The following is a 14,858-nucleotide window of genomic DNA, read 5'->3' as shown; positions in this document are numbered from 1 at the left end:
CTCCACAGTAAAGGGGAGGAGAGCTCACATTTTAATGATGTGGAGATGCTGGTGTTGAACTGGCGTGGGCAAAGTTAACAATCACACAACACCAGGTTATTGTCCAATAGGTTTATTTGGAAGCACTAGCTTTAAAGATTTTTCTCACCTGTTCCTGGAATGTGGGTGTCACTGGCTGGGCCAGCATTTATTGTCCTCCTCTCTAATTAGCCTTGTCTGGTTGAAATTAAACTGCTGCAGTCTGTCTGTAGGTATAAGCACAGGGTTGTTATCAGATTGATGAACAGCCATCGTGTCTGCACCTTTTCTGTAACTATTTTGTCCCATATTCCCAATTCCTCTGCCTCCACCGTATCTGCTACCAGGGGGACCAGTTCCACCACAGAACACACCAGATGGCTTCCATTAAAGACTGCAATTTCCCCTCTCATGATTCCCTCCCGCACAAATTATCCACTTCCTGCACCTCTGCCCTTGAACCATTCCCCTCCAACCGGAACAAGGACAGAACCCCCGTGATCCTCACCTTCCACCCCACCAACTTCCGTATACATCGCACCATCCTCTGCATTTCCGCCACCTACAAACAGACTACTACACCAGAGATATACTTCTCTCCCAGCCTTTTTCCGCAAAGACCATTCCCTCCGCAACTATCTCGTCAGGTCCATGCCCCACAGCAACCTCCCGGTACCTTCCCCTGCCACCGCAGGAATTGCAAAACCTGCGCCCTCATCTCAATCCAAGACCCCAAAAGAGCCTTCCACATCCATCAAAGTTTCACCTGCACTTCCACATGGATAGGATAAATAGAGAAAGTCTTTTCCCTGGGGTGGAGGAGTCCAGAACTAGAGGGCATAAGTTTAGGGTGAGAGGGGAAAGATTTAAAAGAGACCTAAGGGGTAACTTTTTCACACAGAGGGTGGTGTGTGTATGGAATGAGCTGCCAGAGGAAGTGGTGGAGGCTGGTACAATTACAACATTTAAAAGGCATCTGGATGGGTATATGAATAGGAAGGGTTTAGAGGGATATGGGCCCATTGCTTATGTATGGGACAAGATTAATTTAGGATATCTGGAGAGCATAGATGAGTTGGACCGAAGGGTCTGTTGCGTGCTGTACCTCTCTCTGAATCTCTGTGACCGAACTACTGTTTTGCAGCTGGCAAGGCTTGTGTGTGTCATGGACCTGACAGCATTTAGATATTTTGTTTTCTGCAGCATTTTTATTTTAATTTCAGCTGTGTAATACTCCCATCAGTTCCACCTCATCAGTCAAATCCATTGATGTCAGTTTGATAGATGATACATGTCATTTGAAGTATGGAGCTTACACCCAGGAAGAATCATTCAGAACAATAAATACATGTAGTTAATCGAAAAATTAATCAAGATTTCCTTGTTTAGCACTTGCATAGTAACAACAGAAGCAGGATGACATTCTTTGAGATGAACAAGGTGCCAATTAGCCCTTGCACCTCTCCTCAAGGTTAACAGTGGAAGCAAACAGTCATTTAAGAATGGAAAGGGCATCAATAATCTGTTGCAGAATTAGTGGGGCCAGTCTTATCAGCTTTTTAATATTCAAGCATCTTTGAGTAATGTTTCCGTGTGAATTATGGAAACTGATTCAAACAGATGTTACGCAAAATGTGCTTCACAGAAATGACGATAAATGGCACGTGGAGATTCATTGCAATTCCATTGGTTCTATTTAAATCTCTAAGAGAACACACATAGTTTATAAAGGCATTGCACAATTTGATGGTGGAGGCTGAGAGTACATTGATAGAGTTCTAAACAAGGGTCACTGGACCTGCAATGTTAACTCTGTTTCTCGATCCCTGTTCCACAGATGGCGCCTGACCTGCTGAATTTCACCAGCAATTTCTGTTTCTGTTTCAATACATTGACAAAACCTTGACATGAAATTCTACAATTGTGTAGTACTGAAAAGGCCCTTCAGCCCCTTGGGTCTGCACTGACGAAACTACTTTGAATCTATGCAAGGCCAACTTTCCACCCCCTCAATGTTGTTGTTTAAATGTGTTCACTTTGGACATATTAACTCTCAGGATGGGGATCATTTACTTGCCAAAATGCAGATTGGCAATGCTGGCAGAAATCTCAATATGTGTAGGAGTAGGCAGAGGTGCATTGTAATAGATCCCTACCCCGTTCAAACCTCTACATTGTAATAGAGCCCTACCCCGTTCAAACCTCTACATTGTAATAGAGCCCTACCCCGTTCAACCCCCTACATTGTAATAGAGCCCTACCCTGTTCAACCCCCTACATTGTAATAGAGCCCTACCCCGTTCAACCCTCTACATTGTAATAGAGCCCTATCCTGTTCAATCCCCTACATTGTAATAGAGCCCTACCCCGTTCAACCCTCTACATTGTAATAGAGCCCTATCCTGTTCAATCCCCTACATTGTAATAGAGCCCTACCCCGTTCAACCCTCTACATTGTAATAGAGCCCTACCCTGTTCAACCCCCTACATTGTAATAGAGCCCTACCCTGTTCAACCCCCTACATTGTAATAGAGCCCTATCCCGTTCAATCCCCTACATTGTAATAGAGCCCTACCCCGTTCAACCCTCTACATTGTAATAGAGCCCTACCCCGTTCAATCCCCTACAATGTAATAGATCCCTACCCTGTTCAACCCCCTACAATGTAATAGAGCCCTACCCTGTTCAACCCCCTACATTGTAATTGATCCCTACCCTGTTCAACCCCCTACATTGTAATAGAGCCCTATCCCGTTCAATCCCCTACATTGTAAAAGAGCCCTACCCCGTTCAACCCTCTACATTGTAATAGAGCCCTACCCTGTTCAACCCCCTACATTGTAATAGAGCCTGACACTGTTCAACACCCTACATTGTAATAGATCCCTACCCTGTTCAATCCCCTGCATTGTAATAGATCCATACCCTGTTCAACCCCCTACATTGTAATAGAGCCCTACCCTGTTCAACCCCCTACATTGTAATAGATCCCTACTTTGTTCAACCCCCTACATTGTAATAGATCCCTACTTTGTTCAACCCCCTGTTTGTAATAGATCCCTACCCTGTTCAACCCCCTGTTTGTAATAGATCCCTATCCTCTTCAAAACCCTACATTGTAATAGATCCCTACCCTGTTCAATCCCCTACATTGTAATAGAGCCCTATCCCGTTCAATCCCCTACATTGTAATAGAGCCCTACATCGTTCAACCCTCTACATTGTAATAGAGCCCTACCCCGTTCAATCCCCTACATTGTAATAGATCCCTACCCTGTTCAACCCCCTACAATGTAATAGAGCCCTACCCTGTTCAACCCCCTACATTGTAATTGATCCCTACCCTGTTCAACCCCCTACATTGTAATAGAGCCCTATCCCGTTCAATCCCCTACATTGTAAAAGAGCCCTACCCCGTTCAATCCCCTACAATGTAATAGAGCCTGACCCTGTCCAACCCCCAACATTGTAATAGAGCCTGACACTGTTCAACACCCTACATTGTAATAGATCCCTACCCTGTTCAATCCCCTGCATTGTAATAGATCCATACCCTGTTCAACCCCCTACATTGTAATAGAGCCCTACCCTGTTCAACCCCCTACATTGTAATAGATCCCTACTTTGTTCAACCCCCTACATTGTAATAGATCCCTACTTTGTTCAACCCCCTGTTTGTAATAGATCCCTACCCTGTTCAACCCCCTGTTTGTAATAGATCCCTATCCTCTTCAAAACCCTACATTGTAATAGATCCCTACCCTGTTGAGCCCCCTACATTGTAATAGGTCCCTATCCTGTTCAAACCTCTGCATTAGAAAGATTCCTACCCTGTTCTGTAAACCCCAGAATCACACCTAACTATTAAACAAATCTTCTCTCATCAAAATGATTTTACTGCAATAAATCATCATGGCTAATTTAATTGCTGAGAATGGTTACATCACTGGGCGCCACATATTCCTGGACGGGAGTGATAATCATTTCTGCAATACAGTTGCCTGTGAGGTGTCCCCCAAAAGAGCAGGGGTAAGCATTTAAGACCAAAGTCATATCTATCCATTTTGATGTAGTTTGGATTCTTGGTGCTTTCGAGGAGAAAGTGAGGACTGCAGATGCTGGAGATCAGAGCTGAAAATGTGTTGCTGGAAAAGCGCAGCAGGTCAGGCAGCATCCAGGGAACAGGAGAATCGACAATTCGGGCATGAGTCCTTCTTCAGGAATGAGGAAAGTGTGCCCAGCAGGCTAAGATAAAAGGTAGGGAGGAGGGACTTGGGGAGGGGCATTGGAAATGCGATAGGTGGAAGGAGGTCAAGGTGAGGGTGATAGGCCGGAGTGGGGTGGGAGCGGAGAGGTCAGGAAGAAGATTGCAGGTTAGGAAGGCGGTGCTGAGTTCGAGGGATTTGACTGAGACAAGGTGGGGGGAGGGGAAATGAGGAAACTGGAGAAATCTGAGTTCATCCCTTGTGGTTGGAGGGTTCCTAGGCGGAAGATGAGGCGTTCTTACTCCAACCGTCATGTTGCTATGGTCTGGTGATGGAGGAATCCAAGGACCTGCATGTCCTTGGTGGAGTGGGAGGGGGAGTTGAAGTGTTGAGCGACGGGGTGGTTGGATTGGTTGGTTCAGGTGTCCCAGAGGTGTTCTCTGAAACGTTCCCCAAGTAGGCGGCCTGTCTCCCCAATATAGAGGAGGCCATATATAGAGGAAGCTCCTCTATATTGGGGAGACAGGCTGCCTACTTGGGGAACGTTTCAGAGAACACCTCTGGGACATCCGGTTCAACCAACCCAACCACCCCGTCGCTCAACACTTCAACTCCTCCTCCCACTCCACCAAGGACATGCAGGTCCTTGGACTCCTCCATCGCCAGACCATAGCAACACGACGGTTGGAGGAAGAACGCCTCATCTTCCACCTGGGAACCCTCCAACCACAAGGGATGAACTCAGATTTCTCCAGTTTCCTCATTTCCCCTCCCCCCACCTTGTCTCAGTCAAATCCCTCGAACTCAGCACCACCTTCCTAACCTGCAATCTTCTTCCTGACCTCTCCGCGCCCACCCCCACTCCGGCCTATCACCCTCACCTTGAATTCCTTCCACCTGTCACATTTCCAACGCCCCTCTCCCAAGTCCCTCCTCCCTACCTTTTATCTTAGCCTGCTGGGCACACTTTCCTCATTCCTGAAGAAGGGCTCATGTCCGAAACGTCGATTCTCCTGTTCCTTGGATGCTGCCTGACCTGCTGCGCTTTTCCAGCAACACATTTTCAGCTTCTTGGTGCTTTCACCTTGTTGAGATGGCTGCTTTGTGAGAACATTGCATTTCGAGAACTGCACTTAGTGTGAGTGCAAATCTGAGCCGACATTTCTAACAGACCAGGCAGTTCAGTAAGAGGCTGAGTAAAATAGAGAGGAGCTGAAACGTTGACATCAATGGAAACAGCTCCTCCTCCTCCCCCTCCCCCTCTCCCCCACCCACAGTGAGGTATTGAAATAGGATCGACAGCAAAATATAGACTGAGTTGCCAAGCAAGTCACTCAGTAGGGGAACCAACCTGCTGCAGATTCACAGGTGATAGCTGTGAGCCAGCCCAAAAGATTTTATTAATACAGTGGCTTTACTCACGAGAATTGTACACCAGACTTCTGATCAAACCTGGTAAAAACAATGACTGCAGATGCTGGAAACCAGATTCTGGATCAGTGGTGCTGGAAGAGCACAGCAGTTCAGGCAGCATCTGACGAGCAGCAAAATCGACGTTTCGGGCAAAAGCCCTTCATCAGAATGTTTCCTGATGAAGGACTTTTGCCCGAAACGTCAATTTTGCTGCTCATCAGATGCTGCCTGAATTGCTGTGCTCTTCCAGCACCACTGATCCAGATTCTGATCAAACCTACCAAACCCACGACCACTTCCATCTAGAAGGACAAGGGCAACAGATACATGGGAACACCACCCCCTGCAAGTTCCCCTCTAAGTCACTCACCATCCTGACTTGGAAATATATCGCCGTTCCTTCACTGTCACTGGGTCAGAATCCTGGAATTCCCTCCCTAAGGACATTGTGGGTCAACCTACAGCACACGGACTGCAGCGGTTCAAGAAGGCAGCTCACCCCCACCTTCTCAAGGGGCAACTAGGGACGGGCAATGAATGTTGCTCCAGCCAGCAATGCACACATACCACAGATTAATTTTTAAAACATTTTCATGAATTAATGTCAGATAAACATAGAGTGATGCAGCTCAGAGGAGGCCATTTGACCCACGGTACCTGTGCTGTACTAACAGATGTGCCATCCTTCAGTTGCAATGTCAAACGACAGGGATAGGAGTAGACCATTCAGGTCATTGAGAATTAGCAGCAAATACATGATGCAGTCAGCAACTCACCAGGGCTCCTCAGTCAGCACCTTCCAAACACATGGTGCCTACAAACACTCCCCACCCATACCCCTCCGCCCCTCCCCCACTCCCCACCTCCCCCACTCCTCTCCCCCACCTCCCCACTCCTCCCCCACTCCGCCCCACTCCCCACCTCCCCCACTCCCCACCTCCACACTTCCTCCACCTCGCCCACCTCCCCCCTCCCCCACTCCCCACCTCCACCACTCCGCACCACTCACCATCTCCACACCCTCCCCCACTCGCCTCCCCCACCTTCCCTTCCCCCACTTTCCACTCCCCCTCCCCACCCCCTCCCCCTCCCCTCCCTCACCTCCCCCTCTCCACCTCCCCCACTTCCCCACCTCCCCCTCCTCCCCCACACCCCCCACCTCCCCCACTTCCCCACTCCCCTACCTCCTCCATCTCCCCCACCACCCCTTCTTCTCCCATATCCCCCACCTCCCCCACTCCCCACTTCCCCCACATCCCCAACCTCCCCCTCCTCCCCCACAACCCCCACCTCCCCCGCTCCCCGCTTCCCCCACCTCCCCCACATCCCCCAACTCCCCACATCCCCCACTCCCCACTTCCCCCAACTCCCCCTCCTCCCCCACATCCCCCACCTTCCCCACCACCCCCTCCTCCCACACCTCCCCTACTCCCCACTTCCCCCACCTCCCCCACCTCCCCCTCCTCCCCCACCTCCCCCACTCCCCACTTCCCCCACCTCCCCCTTCTCCCCCACATCCCCCAACTCCCCCACCTCCTCCACTCACCACCTCTCCCTCCTCCCCCACCTCCCCCACTCCCCACTTCCCCCACCTCCCCCTCCTCTCCCACATCCCCAACCTCCCCCTCCTCCCCCACAACCCCCACCTCCCCCGCTCCCCGCTTCCCCCACCTCCCCCACATCCCCCAACTCCCCCGCATCCCCCACTCCCCACTTCCCCAACCTCCCCCTCCTCCCCCACATCCCCCACATCCCCCACCTCCCCCACCACCCCCTCCTCCCCCACCTCCCCTACTCCCCACTTCCCCCACCTCCCCCACCACCCCCTCCTCCCCCACCTCCCCTACTCCCCACTTCCCCAACCTCCCCCTCCTCCCCCACATCCCCCACATCCCCCACCTCCCCCACCACCCCCTCCTCCCCCACCTCCCCTACTCCCCACTTCCCCCACCTCCCCCACCTCCCCCTCCTCCCCCACCTCCCCCTCCTCCCCCACATCCCCCACCGCCCCCACCTCTCCCACTCTCCACTTGCCCCACCTCCCCCACCTCCCCTACCTCCGCCTCCTCCCCCTCCTCCCCCACATCCCCCACCTCCCCCACCTCCCCCATCTCCGCCATTTCCGCCACCTCCCCACCTCCCCCACATTCCCCACCTTCCCCTCCTCCCCCTCCTCCCACACCTCCCCACTCCCCACCTCCCCCACCTCCCCCACGTCCCCCACCTCCCCCACATCCCCCACCTCCCCCACTCCCCACCTCTCCCACCTCCCCCACCTTCCCCAACTCCTCCACCTCCCCCACTCTCCACCTCCCACACCTCCCCCACTCCCCACCTCCCCCACCTCCCCCACCTCACCCACCTCTCCCACCTCCCCCTCCTTCCCCTCCTCCCACACCTCCCCCACTCCCCACCTCCCCCACTCCCCACCTCCCCCACTTCCCCCAACTCCCCCACCTCCCCACGTCCCCCTCCTCCCCCTCCTCCCCCACCTCCCCCACTCCCCACCTTCCCTACCTCCCCCACATCCCCCACCTCCCCCACCCTCTCCACCTCCCCCCCATCCCCCTCCTCCTACACATCCCCCAGCTCCCCCACTTCCCCCATCTCCCCCACATCCCCCTCCTCCCCCACCTCCGCCATTTCCGCCACCTCCCCCTCCTCCCCCTCCTCCCCCACCTCCCCCACATTCTCCACCTCCCCCTCCTCCCCCTCCTCCCACACCTCCCCCACTCCCCACCTCTCCCACCTCCCCCACTCCCCACCTCTCCCACCTCCCCCACCTTCCCCAACTCCTCCACCTCCCCCACTCCCACCTCCCCCACCTCCCCCACATCCCCACTTCACCCACCTCCCCCTCCTCCCCCTCCTCCCCCACATCCCCCTCCTCCCCCACCTCCCCCACATCCCTCTCCTCCCCCACATCCCCTACTCCCCACTTCCCACACCTCCCCCACCTCCCCCACTTCCCCCTCCTCCCCCACCTCCCCCACCTCCCTCTCCTCCCCCACCTCCCTCTCCTCCCCCACATCCCCCACTCCCCACTTCCCACACCTCCCCCACCTCCCCCACATCCCTCTCCTCCCCCACATCCCCCACTCCCCACTTCTGCCACCTACCCCACTTCCCCCACCTCCCCTTCCTCCCCCACATCCCCCACTCCCCATTTCCCCCACCTCCCCTACCTCCCACATCCCCCTCCTCTCCCACATCCCCCACTCCCCACTTCCCACACCTCCCCCACCTCCCCCACTTCCCCCTCCTCCCCCACCTCCCCCACCTTCCCACCTCCCCCACGTCCCTCTCCTCCCCCACATCCCACACCTCCCCCACATCCCCCACCTCCCCCACTTCCCCCACATGCCCCCCTCCCCCACCTCTCCCACCTCCCCCACATCCCCCACCTCTCCCACCTCCCCCACTTACCCCACCTCCCCCACTTCCCCCACCTCCCCCACCTCCCCCACGTCCCCCTCCTCCATCTCACGAACAAATACACCGACACCGGTGTCATACAGGACAGAAACAGACCCTTCGGTCCAATCAGTCCATGCTGACCAAGTTTCCCAATTTAAACTAGTCCCATTTGCTTGCATTTGGACCACATCCCTTGAAACCTTTCCTATTCACTGAGCTGTCTAAATATTTCCTAAATGGTGTAACTGTACCTGCATTAGCAACTTCATCTGGCAGCTTGTTCCACATACGAACCACCCTCTGCCTGAAAACATTGTCCCTCAGGTTCTTTTTAAATCTTTCTGCTTTCACCTTAAAGCTATTCTCCTAGCTTTAAATTCCCCCATCCCAGGGAGAAGGCAGTGGCTATTCACACTATCCATGCCCCTCATGATTTTATCAACCTCGATAAGGTCACCCCCTCAGCCTCCGAGGCTCTAGTGAAAAAAGCCGCAGCCTATCCAGCCTTTCATTATAACTCAAATCCCCAGTCCCAGCAACATTCTGATAAATCTTTTCTGAACCTTCTCCAGCTTAAGCTTTGCCTTCCTACAGCAGGGCGACCTGAACTGTACGTAGTACTATAAAAGCAACCTCACCAACATCCTGTACACCCTCAACTTGATGGCCCAACACCTATACTCAATGATCTGAGCAATGAAACATCTTCTTAACCACCCTGTCAACCTGCAGAGCAACTTTCAAACAACTAGTACATAAACCTCTCAGACTCGCTGTTCTACAACACTACCCGGGGCCCTGCCATTAATTGTACAAGTCCTGTCAAATTAAACTCCACCTGCCACTGCTCAATCCATTCACCCAATCAATCAAGGGCTTATGCCCGAAACGTCAATTCCCCTGCTCCTTGGATGCTGCCTGACCTGCTGCACTTTTCCAGCAACACATTTTCAAACCCTGATAACCGCAACCATGCCCCAAGCACAGTGGCTCAGTGGTTAGCACTGCTGCCCTACAGCACCAGGAACCCGGGTCCAATTCCAGCCACAGGCGACTGCTTGTGTAGAGTTTGCACATTCTCCCTAAGTCTGCATGGATTTCCTCTGGATGCTCTGGTTTCCTCCCACAGTCCAGAGATGTGCAGGCTAGGTGAATTGGTCATGGGAAATTGCCCATAGTGTTCAGGGAATTATAGATTAGGGGTATTAGTCAGGGAAATGTAGAGTAACAGGGTTGGAGAATGGGTCTGGGTAGGATTCTCGTCAGAGAGTTGGTGTGGACTTGTTGGACCAAATAGCCTGTTTCCACATTGTAGGGATTCTTCTATGAACCTGTTTTACATGCCTGGTTCTGGGCTCTATCAGATCTCCATCCTGGGTCCAAGTACCTGCAGTACCAACAGTGCCCACTGCTGCAGGGAGGCACTGTTGGACAATCAGGTAGCTACCTGCTCCGGAGGTATGACTCTGATCCAGGTGAAGAGGGCAGTTTCTTGGGGATGTGGGCATCACTGGCTAGGCTAACATTTATTATCCATTCCTAATTACCCAGGGGGCAGTTAAGCATCAACCGCATTGCTGTGGGTCTGGAGTCACATATAGATCAGACCAGGGAAGGGAAAAGAAATGTTTTGTCATGTGGCCATTGTCTTGTTCCCAAATCCAGCAGAGATTGGGATGACATGGTTCTTTGACCGACGGTGAGGAATTACCCAAATGCAAATTCTGCTTTCTTTCCCATCTGTGGTACATGAAGACTCAGGAACTGTGAGGTTGGAGAGGAGTGGGCAGGGGGCCCAAGCAGAGCGGGATGGCCAGCGGGCTGGAGAGAAGCTGCGACAGGTCAGAGAGCACAGTAAGATGGATGCACCGTGATTAATGTGTACAAGCATATACAGGTCTCCCCCAGTTTTCGAAAGTTCGCTTTCCACCATTTTGCTTTTACGAAAGACCGACATTAATCCCTCCATAGTTCTGATACAATTCAACAGCATGTAAAACAATAATTGCTGCTCCTGGAGTTTGAGGAAATCACCGCAAACACCTACAATACCTCAAAAAAGGAGCAGTCTGTTACAGCCAGAAATTTTTCCTGTCCACCATCTTGGATTCCAAATCATGTCTAAAAAACTTGATTGAGTTTTTTTGAAGAAGTAACAAAGATGATTGATGAGGACAGAGCAGTAGATGTGATCTAAATGGATTTCAATAAGGTGTTCAACAAGGTTCCCCATGGGAGACTGATTAGCAAGGTTAGATCTCAAGGAATACAGGGAGAACTCGCCATTTGGATACAGAACTGGTTCAAAGGTAGAAGACAGAGGGTGGTGGTGGATGGTTGTTTTACAGACTGGAGGCCTGTGACCAGTGGAGTGCCACAAGGATCAGTGCTGGGTCCACTACTTTTCGTCATTTATATAAATGATTTGGATGTGAGCGTAAGAGGTATGGTTAGTAAGTTTGCAGATGACACCAAAATTAGAGGTGTTGTCGACAGCGTAGAGATTACCTCAGATTTCAACGGGATCTGGACCAGATGGGACAATGGACTGAGAAGTGGCAGATGGAGTTTAATTCAGATAAATGTGAGGTGCTGCATTTTGGAAAGCAAATCTTAGCAGGACTTATACACTTAATTGTAAGGTCCTAGGGAGTGTTGCTGAACAAAGAGACCTTGGAATGCAGGTTCATAGCTCTTTGAAAGTGTAGTCGCAGGTAGATAGGATAGTGAAGAAGGCATTTGGTATGCTTACCTTTACTGGTTAGAGTATTGAGTACAGGAGTTGGGAGGTCATGTTGTGGCTGTACAGGACATTGGTTTGGCCAATGTTGCAATATTGCGTGCAATTCTGGTCTCCTTCCTATGGGAAAGATGTTGTGAAACTTGAAAGGATTCGGAAAAGATTTACAAGGATGTTGCCAGGGTTGGAGGATTTGAGCTAGAGGGAGAGGGTGAACAGGCTGGGGCTGTTTTCCCTGGAGTGTCGGAAGCTGAGGGGTGACCTTATTGAGGTTTACAAAATCATGAGGGACATGGATAGGACATATTGACACGGTATCGTCCCTGGGGTGGGGGAGTCCAGAACGAGAGGGCTTAGGTTGAGGGTGCAAGGGGAAAGATATAAAAGAGACCTAAGGGGCAACTTTTCACACAGAGGGTGGTACAGGTATAGAATGAGCTGCCAGAGGAAGTGGTAGAGGCTGGTACAATTGCAACATTTAAAAGGCATTTGGATGGGTATATGAATTGGAAGGGTTTGGAGGGATATGGGCCAGGTGCTGGCAGATGGGACTAGATTGGGTTGGGATATCTGGTCGGTATGGACAAGATGGACCAAAGGGTCCGTTTCCTTGCTGTACATCTCTAAGACTCTAATACCTGTTTTCGCTAACCGAAAGAAATCCGCAGGATTTTTGCTTTTACGAAAGAGGTGATATGTTTCCCATATAAACATTTATGCTGTTTTGGCTTACAAAAAGTTTCATAGGAACACTCTATTTTCGGATAGTTCTCTGAATGTGAATCAGAGAACATGCCCTTTTTGTTTATCTTTTCAACTTTATTTCTTATTTTTCTGAGTTATTCTATCAATAACTGTTGGGTAATGTAACTTTTTTTTTATTTCTCCATGTTTTATCTGAGATCTGTACCAAGGTACTTTGTACCCAGGATGGTGCTGTGTGCGGTGACATTGTAAACTTTTTACTATACTCCTGTGCTCCTGTACTTGAGTACACATGACGATAAAGCAAATTTTAATTCTAAGGTTGGACATGTGTCAAGCAGTCATTAGTCTATTTGGTTAAAGCCTGTGATAATTCTGAACAGTTAGGGTTTGTGAGTCAGTGATGGTAATGGAACCCCATTCCATGGGACCGACACTGGAGAATTAGGTGGAAGAATTGCAGCCTTTTTATACTGGGAGAACCTCGCACAAGACCCACTCTCACCTTTGGGAGCAGGATTAATTTAGTCTGAGAGGATATGTCTGAATTTGCCCAATGGATTCAACCAAACAAACACTTTAATGTGCTTTCATTCACTGCAGTCTCTGGCTGCTGTTATCACTCACCGTCGCATGTGTCAACTTTCATGTTGTCAGTCAGGTCTCTGTTGAGATACATTTGCATAATTTCAACCAACTGTCAATAAAATATCTTAACATCCCATGCAAATAAAGTAGGATGCTTTGCCTGGAGTTTAATGCACTTTCTGTGGTTTAATAAATGTCGACTTTTGTTGCAACACAACCATCGAGAGTGTCTCAGCGTTATACACTACAGTGACAATAACATTCATTTATATAGCAACCTAACCTGGGCAAAGGTCTCAAAAGATGTGTAATGTATTATTATCAACCTTTTAACCTGGCTTACATGAAGCTTAGTGCATGCAGCCTGGCAAGCAGGAACTACGTGAGTTGAGTCATAGAGTCATACAGCATGGAAACAGACCCTTCAGCCCAACCAGGCCATGCTGAACATAATCCCAACCTAAACAATCTCACCTGCCTGCTCCTGGACCATATGTCTCCAAACCGTTCCAATCAAATAGCAGAGCTAAATGGGCTGAGTGGCCCATTCCTAATCCAATGATTTTCTCCCTGTCTGTTATGTCAAACTGAATAGTCAATATTTCTTGAGTTGTAATAAAGGATCAACTACATCAGTTCTGGGATGTGGCCCATCACATTAACAGGAGGATGGAATAGAATGGCACACGGACACTTGTTTGCAACATGAACATCGAACAAAGCAGTGGGCTGAAAGCCCTGTTTCTGGCTGGAAGGTCATAGAGAAGGAAATTCCAGGTAACAGTTAACTGTCTCGGGCAAGTCCCCGTGTGCTCATTGTGAAGGCTGGTGTTGCATATACTCTAGTGTGCAGCTTCTAGCTACACTGCCCAGGGGTCAACTTTCCACTGCCTCGGCCCTGACCTTTGGAAGTTCCTCTCTGAACAGTTTGATATTTGTACCTGCCTCATCATTACAACATCCTTAAACCCTAGCTCCTTGACCAAGACAAAAACTGAAATTGTTGGAAAAGCTCAGCAAATCAGGCAGCATCTGTGGAGAGAGAAATCCAGTGAACCTGAAACATTAACTCTGATTTCTTTCCACAGATGCTGCCAGACCTGCTGAGCTTTTCCAGCAACTTCTGTTTTCATCCATGACCAAGACTTTGGACATCTCTCTCATTCCATTATCTCCTTAGGTGGCTTGGTGTCAAATTTTAGCTGATCGACACTTCAGTGCCATGAAGTGCTGTATTTTACAAGAGGCTCTATATAAATGCGACTGTTGTTTTAATGCCTGGGAGGAAGAAACGAGTGCCCAGGAATCTTTATCAGAAGATTGTTGACAGCTAACTGCTTTTCCTGGTTTTACAAAATAAGGTAGTTCCAGTCAACTTAATCTGAAGATAATGCAGCAATAAAGGGTATGAAATTAGATTAGATTTTTTTTTAGATTAGATTAGATTAGATTACATTACTGTGTGGAAACAGGCCCTTCGGCCCAACAAGTCCACACCGACCCGCCGAAGCGAAACCCACCCATACCCCTACATTTACCCCTTACCTAACACTACGGGCAATTTAGCATGGCCAATTCACCTGACCCTGCACATCTTTTGGATTGTGGGAGGAAACCGGAGCACCCGGAGGAAACCCACGCAGACACGGGGAGAACGTGCAAACTCCACACAGTCAGTCGCCTGAGGCGGGAATTGAACCCGGGTCTCAGGCGCTGTGAGGCAGCAGTGCTAACCACTGTGCCACCGTGCCGCCCACTCTTTATCTCCTGG

The sequence above is a fragment of the Chiloscyllium plagiosum genome, unplaced genomic scaffold (genome assembly GCF_037043375.1).
Source record: "Chiloscyllium plagiosum isolate Xiang-an unplaced genomic scaffold, Cpla_swu_hap1 HiC_scaffold_22, whole genome shotgun sequence".
NCBI classification, from domain to species: domain Eukaryota; kingdom Metazoa; phylum Chordata; class Chondrichthyes; order Orectolobiformes; family Hemiscylliidae; genus Chiloscyllium; species Chiloscyllium plagiosum.
The sequence above is the reverse complement of the archived record's forward strand: the minus strand, read 5'-3'. Positions refer to the sequence as shown.